This window comes from Engraulis encrasicolus, unplaced genomic scaffold (assembly GCF_034702125.1).
Source record: "Engraulis encrasicolus isolate BLACKSEA-1 unplaced genomic scaffold, IST_EnEncr_1.0 scaffold_295_np1212, whole genome shotgun sequence".
Taxonomy (NCBI): Eukaryota; Metazoa; Chordata; class Actinopteri; order Clupeiformes; family Engraulidae; genus Engraulis; species Engraulis encrasicolus.
In genome coordinates this window covers 24,347-32,405 of record NW_026945583.1, presented here as the reverse complement: position 1 = coordinate 32,405, position 8,059 = coordinate 24,347, and the positions used below count along the sequence as shown (strand labels likewise).

At 42.0% G+C, this 8,059-nt stretch overlaps 1 long non-coding RNA gene across 1 annotated transcript; it reads left to right on the top strand.

Annotated features, from left to right (window-relative positions):
• The first annotated feature begins 1,561 nt into the window (after positions 1–1,561).
• On the top strand, positions 1,562–3,077 carry LOC134443226 (uncharacterized). Its single transcript, XR_010033612.1, has 3 exons — positions 1,562–1,663; positions 2,114–2,191; positions 2,654–3,077. It is a non-coding gene; the product is annotated as an uncharacterized LOC134443226 (long non-coding RNA).
• Positions 3,078–8,059: the final 4,982 nt, after the last annotated feature.

The following is an 8,059-nucleotide window of genomic DNA, read 5'->3' as shown; positions in this document are numbered from 1 at the left end:
AACACATCACGGGAGGGAAACACATCACGGGAGGGCGGACGGACGGACGGACGGACGGACGGACGGACACCAAAGCCTCTTAAAGAGATGCGTGGGACGCATCTAAAAAAGGTTGGGAAACACTGGCATAGAGCACGCCACCCCGAAATCAATGTGAAATACCCTGGCATTTGCAACAGTAGGCAGCATGTCCTTAAAACGTATGGGTCCTCAAAACAGCACTTGTTGCACAAATAAGTGTAGCTGGCCTCTTCAAGAAATTGAAATTATGCATGGTCACTTTTTCTTATTGCTTCACGTGGAGGTCTACTGACATTGTCTAAATAATGTAGGCTAGTGTATGTCCATGTATTATATTAGGACCCAAGGTTAATGGGTTATTCTGTTTACCATGTTTTCACAGGCTGCTGTCTCATAATATGGCGAAGACGGGAGCGTACCAATGTTCCCACGCCCCATTGGTCCCACAGCCCATTGGTCCCACGGCCCACTGGTCCCACAGCCCATTGGTCCCACAACCCATTGGTCCCACAGCCCATTGGTCCCACGTCACTAAGACTTTTTTTCATTATTTAGGCCCATTGGTCCCACAGCCCATTGGTCCCACAGTCCATTGTTCCCACAGCCCATTGGTCCCACATTGCTTTTTTATTTGAATTTTTAGGCCCATTGGTCCCACGGGACTCACTAGTTTGACGCCCTTTCGGTACTTACCGCTTACGTCATACGACCCTAAACCTAACCCTAACCCTAAACCTAACCCTAACCCTAACCTTAACCCTAAACCTAACACTAACCTTAAATCGCTTGTTTGAAATGTTTGATTACCATGTGAAGTACCGAGAGGGCGTCAAACTAGTGGGTCCCTTGGTCCCACAGCCCATTGAACTGTTTGTGATGTGGGACCAATGGACTGTGGGACCAATGGACTGTGGGACCAACGGACCTAAAATTAAATTAAAAAATCTTAGTGATGTGGGACCAATGGGCTGTGGGACCAATGGGCTGTGGGACCATTGGGCCTAATTTTGAAAAAACGCAAAAATCTTAGCAATGTGGGACCAATGGGCTGTGGGACCAATGGGCCGTGGGAACATTGGGCTGACCCCGCCAAGACGAGTCACTTGAAGGCCTAACAGCTCTTATGAGGAGCAGTCTTGCCATAGAAGACTGAAAGAATGTAAGATTAACTTCTTTGTGACCAATATGACTTGCTCATTGATACATTAGCTATGTCAATATGAGATGCATGGCGAAGTATTTAATTTATTTGTCTCTCTTCTAGGAGCTGTAGAAACAACAGGGTGCCTGCTGCAGTATGACGAGGACGCCCTGATCATAGAAGGTCCAGCACTGATATCGGTATGTGGTGATATCAGTTAAAATTAATGAATTAATTCTCATATCTGAATAATGTGAACACTGGATTTACCACACACTCACACACACCCTAGTCCTAGATTATACAACCAAGGTTACTTTTACCACAGCTCTGGCACTGCATCAAATTTCTTTTCTTTTTTTATAGAACTGGACAGGTCATTTATTCGTTCCCCTTGTTTTTTGCAGTGTCCTGCAGGATGCTGTGTCCTGCAATCCTGTGTGCTGTGCTACAGACGCGTGTGGAGGTCAACCCGAAATGGGCACAGTAGCGTGAAAGAGGGTAAGCTTAACCTATAGCCTACGTCAGGGTTGGGGAACCTTTCTCATTCGAATGGCCACTTCAAATTCATCCGAGGGGCCATAAAAGTCCTCCAAGGGCCGTACTATGAACACAAACCAGGATTTTCCCTTTCACTTTAGGCCTATATTGAAGGCAGCCACATTTAAACAAACGCCAACTTCTTCAGGTTCCCTGAATATAACTTAATTGTATTGCTAATGTATTTTCTAAGATTCCTTTACAAAATATGTCATATTTCATGTGAAGATGGAATTGCATTAAAATTATATCGGGGGCCGGATAAAACAGCCTCAAGGGTCGCAAACGGCCCTAGAGACATAGGTTCCCCACCCCTGTCCTACATTGTCAATATGACTTGTGCTACTTTATAGATAAGTTGTCAATGCTGTGCATTGCTATGTTTTGATTTTATTTTCTTACATCCTACAGATCCTGGCAGGGAGACGGTAGTGTCCTGCAGGATGGTGATGGGCAATCTTACAAGAGACCACAGAAAACTGATATAGTGTAAAGGTGCCGGTATGCTTGCTGTGAGCTGTAAATTACGCGCGTCACCGCGAGCAACCGGCATCACATGCTTGCTTCAAAAGCAGTTGACCAAGACGCAAAATACTGGCGGACAAACTCAATGAGACGCTCTTAAAAGTTGCTGCCATTGTCGTTTTCATATCAAGCACACGCGTGGAACTGCGCAGTCTATCTTACGATCGCCCCCAGCGAGTTTGAAGATAGCCTATTGCACCTGACGCACGCATTTGGCTGCCGTGTCCAACGCGTGCGAAATTGACATTAAATACGCATGTTAACGCGTTCATGAACGAATCGTGCACGCGCTCGCGTATCTTGCAGCAAGCATACCGGCACCTTTAGATTATCCCTGTTGGGCTCAATATGTCTTGCTTATTGATATATTTGCTATGTCAATATGAGGTGCATGGCGAAGTATTAATTTATTTGTTGTTTCTACAGCTCCCAGAAGTGAGACTGAGTGCCTGTTGCAGTATGACGAGGAAGCAGTGACCAGAGACCTTCAGTAGACCCTGCTGGCATGATTGGCGGCTGAAGAACATAATCAACAGCAATGTTTATAATATTGTACATACCTGTATAGTCTGCACTAAAATGCTGTACCTGTACTATTTTTCCTCTTACTTTCATATTTACTATGAATTGACAACTTTTACTCAAATCCATTTTTGTATGTGCCCTGACTAAAACTATCCTTAAACCTAACCTGTCAGAGGTGTAATAACAACCTGCTCTTAGCAATGTGGCAGCAGTCTACTTGGATGCAGCGGGGAACATAGAACCCTTTTTTTGAAAAAGCATTGTATGTTTCTGAGTTTTATGAATTGTGCCCTTCCCAAACCTAACCTGTCGTAGGGGCCTATGAAATCCGTTTTTTTACATTTTTTTATTTACATTTTTGAACTTATTTTCCCCTTTCACACCCCCCCACACCCCACACCCCCCCCCCCCCCCCCAAAAAAAATAAAAAAAAAAAAAATAAAATACAAAAAAATCTTAGTTATTTAGTTCAAACTGGTGGGTGGACAGAGCCAACCACTCATGGTTGAATGGTAGGTAGAGAAAAGAAAAGTAAAATTACCTACTAGCTTTTTGTAATATCAGCCCTCAAAAATATTCCAGGTAATAAGGTAGCTGTATTGTACATGCGCATATATTCTATTAAATACACGTGACGCACGCACCCAACTAGAAGGCGAATTCACTTCTGGTGCATTGAAGTTGTTGGACTCTGGCTGCATCAGGTTTTCTCGAATACTTGGCTATATTGCAACGTGCAGCTTAGAGACATTTTGGGTCACGTTATATGTAGGCATTAAATAAATAGCCTCGCAAAGTCCCTACCGTCTACCGTTTCACTCAAACACATGTTTTACAAGACGGCCGTTTTCTTCTGATGGTGACTTGACCCTTTTTCAAAGTTGATGCTAACTTTTAGTCACTATGCACGGAGAGCCGCCCGTCTTTTCTGTGTCGCATCGCATTGTCTTAACAGACGGTCAGGACAACGCGTTTATGCCTGACCTCACCTGTTCTACTAGGCAAAATTTGAGTGCTGTTGAGTATTAAGATTTCTTCATTGCTCTGACGGCCAGTGTTAGGACGTGGGAGACAATCGGAAACGCCGCTTGGGAGAGAGATGCGTGTTTGTTTCTGAGTTGTACATTTGTGACCTGAGTAGGCTACTGTAGCCTATACATCACTGCATATAGCCTAGAGTATATGTGATGCGATCTGGGAAAACCCGACGGATGTCGCGCTGGCTGTTTCTCAGGAAACAGCGAAAATAGGTCGAGAAGCAATGTTGTCCTGAAATCGGTTTCTCATTAAATTATTGTTGTTTAACATCTTGTCTATCATCTCTGAAAATATTTGGTCTGAAATCGCTGTTTTAATGTGTTAAAATGAAGATTGAAATGGCCCGTTGTGTGGTGAGAAGGGAGGCAGCCGTGAGCAGTCTGCCTGTGCAGCCAACGTGCTGACTACGTTTGTAGCGCAGGGGCGCGCGAGGTTTGAGGGAAACACATCAGAGCTTGTAGACTTGAAGGCTCAGAATTTACACATGTGTAGCCTATCCACTGACTCGTTGTCAGCGCATCTGAGCAGTTGAAAACGCCTTCTGTCTCGATGAAGCAGAGTTTTCCCTCAAGTTATAGGTCCAAAGAAAGAAGGAACAATGAATAGCCTACAAACAGTAGGCGACACCTCTCCGTGGATCCCCGTCGAGCCCTGTGCTTCTCAACTCCGTGCCTCTTGCAGTTCATCACTACAACTGCGATCAGGCTACTAAACGGCACTGGAATGTAGATTTCATTTTTTGATTGGATAGCTCACATGCAAACCTTAAACTAAAGCGCCCGTGTGATTTATCTATTACGAAAAGTGTACTTTACTGCGCTGTGTCCTACTTGTTGTCATAGGCTAATAAACGGTGCTGAATTGAAAGATGTACACAGGGCTTGTTATGTGTCTGTAATTTGAAGAAGCCTCATCGGATCATCTCAGATGTGCAAGATTAAAATGCTTTTATTTAGAACCGTGCCAAATGAATGTGTTCAGTTAACACGTCTTCAGCAGTCCGTTTCCTGAGTCAGTCTGAGATACTCGGTGACGGACGGCACTGGACAGTATAGAAGAGCGCGAAGAAAAACGTTTCTCCTCTCTAGGCCTATTTTTTGTGTTGCCTGCTGCAGAGGGCCAAAAGCGGTCTTGTAGGCCTACTATTCCGAGGCAGCGCATAGCGAAAAGATTCATTCTTTTCCCGCGCTGGTACACACTTTGTCATAATTCCCTGTGCTGAATGGAGAGTCGTGGTTTTGGTCAACTGGCTATCTAACACTGTAGAAGCGTCACTGGATCATCTCATATGTTGAAAAAAATTATAGGCTACCTATGTATTTATGTCTTGCCTACTTATGGGTTCAGTAAAGACATATTCAATAGTCAATTTCCAAAGTCAAACTGAGATGCACCGGTGACTTTCACCCAAGTCTTTCAAATCACCAAAGTCCTTTCAAGCGACGCGCGAGATAGTGAAGAAGGTAAGCGCGGAGAAAACCTTTTCTCTTCTGTTATGTCCGTGCTGCCTGCTGCAGAGGGTAAAAAACAAAAGCGGTCTTCACCGTCCTGTAGCCTACTACAAGTATTCCGAGGCATGATGTATGTTTGTTTTTTTGCGTGCAGCTGATGTTTTGGAATCGTGCAAAACCATGTTTTACCTCCGAGCAGAGAGCTCATTGCACTTTTCCGAGACACTGATGCTTCCCATGTGTGCATTTCTTACACATTTTGCTGATATTTTCGCTTCATACCATAAACAGTAAAAAGGAATGTCCAATACACGTCATTCGTTTCTTTACCTGGTGGAATGCTTTAGGAACCTACATGGCAAAAGTTGGGCAGTAAATTACGAATAGGCTACATAACTATACATGACGAATCAATAGACCATTTAATATGAAATGATATTATATAAACGCAGGCCAGTATGTAGCCTATAGAGGACCCACAGTTAGCCAGCAGTTTGGGGGTCTGGGAGACAAAAAAGAAAAAGAAAAAGGAAGACCTCAGGCCTATAGGTAAAAGTAATGGAATTACATTCGTTCAGCCGATTTGAAATTAACAGGCATGTGGTAGGTAGTGTTTGATGAGTAGCCATCTGTTGTTATTTACAATAATAATAATAATAATAATAATAATAATAATAATAATAATAATAATAGCCTAATAATAATAATAATAATAATCTGAATATCAAAACAAGTACAATGCGCTAGGCCTACTCTTGCTGTGCTGCATCAAACAATATTTTTTGTCCCCAGTGTTTTGTTGTCCTCGAAAGTATTGGATTGGATTCCAAATTTACTGAAGATAAATTAATGAGATTAATGAATTCTTAAAATTTTGCTTTTATTCAGTTATTGCTTCTGAGACTTACTTTTCTGAGGAGTGGGTATCATCAATGATTGAAAGAGCACTAATTTAGCCGAGTGATCCTTCATTCAATTAGGCCAATATGAAAATCTGAACTGCAAAAAATATATTCTTTTTTTCCAAATTATGGTATGCTAACTTCATAGCATAAATTGGATCTGAGGTACTTAGTGAGACACATGGAGTTGGAAATCACTCCATTGGTCGTATCCCTTACTCTAAGTAATCCAGTTATGGTGTGGGATTGGGGGCGGAGCCCAGTTCTACGATGAGCGACCTCAGTTAGAGTGATGGTTAGGGGGGTGGGGCTGTGCTATGGTCATGGATGAGAGCAAAATTCAACTAGAGACAATACAGAAGGAGGAGACTAATCTTTAAGAGGTACCTTGACCAAAAAACGGTCCTGCCTGTATCTTCCACCATCTGTGAGGCATCCGGAGCATCGTATCAGGACGCTGCACTGCTTCCAAACTGAGTTATTCTACTCGGAAGGTTCAGATTTTAAGTAGCTATCTTAGAAGCGGAGAGCTGAAATCCTGTTTTTTTACACCAAAGTAGGCCTATGCTGTATTACAGTTATACAAAGAAAACATTTCCTGCACAGCGGATGTTTAGGAACATAACATTGAATTGATGTGAATTACAATTATTCTTACAATCAAGTATTCAGAAGATGATAATGACAATGATAATGAAGCACTGAATGAAAAGCTAACAATAATAATGTTTCCATTGGGGATTATAGTGTCCAAAGTACTTAGAATGGCTCAATTATACAGTATCCCAATAACTATAAAATTAATAATAATAGGCCTAATAATTACTAATATGATCATAATTTTTATCCATAATAATGTGCTATCCGTGCTGTGTTGAAACAAGGATTTTTTTGTTTGTTTCCTTAGTTGTTTCTTCGACTCAAACTCAAAACTAAACAAATGACATAAATAAATCAAAGAAAACATAGTTGCAATACCTACTCTGGCCACAATCCTCCGTACTCAACCTCACATTTTCCCAAGCTGCAATACCTACTATGGCCACAAGAGCCTTGCATAGTTGCAATACCTTCTTTGGACACAATCACCTTGCATAGTTGCAATACTCACTGTGGCCACAATCGCCTTGCATAGTTGCAATACCTCCTCTGGCCACAATCTCCATACTCAACGTTTAGAGTGTTTTTTCTCAGAATTCCTCCAAACGACTAAGTTGACTTTGGGTAAGTATAACATTTGATAGAGACAAGATATGAAAATAACGAAAACACCTTTGGAAAGAGCTTGAAGTTGACTTTCAAATGGTAACGATATCTCAAAAATGTAAAATCCCACCATGTGAAGGGTTTTCCCAGATCGCATCACATATTGTTTGCAGGGTATGTATGTAGTTTTAAATTATGTATATTTATGAAATGCACGGTTCCTGTCTAAGTGTGTGTACATTGTTTGGTGTGATATTAAAAGCATTTAAAAAAATCATTTTCATTTCATTCATTTTCATTTTAGCAATAAATTCACATCATGCATGCTGAAGCCCCATCACAGTGCAGTCTATAATGATGTGAACATAATGATGTGAATACACAAAGTAAAATCAACCTAGGTATATTAGTAATAATAATTTTTGCATAATTATACGGACCTACCGTATAGGCCTACGGTATGCATAAATTAATCCAACGTGACCAATAGAAGGTCGTAGCTGCCGACCATGCTAACCAACAGCGCAGCTCTTTTACTTTGAGTCACGTGTCTTTTTCGTCCAATAAGAGCAAGGCTAGTCCGCGTTCCGGGCTGGCTGTCATTGCCTTTCATGTTAATCGTTGGGCCATTAACACCCTGCTGTGAGACCTCTCCACGGCTCTGATTCGCTTCCGGGCGATTTACGTGACACCAAAACTGTTAATTTCGC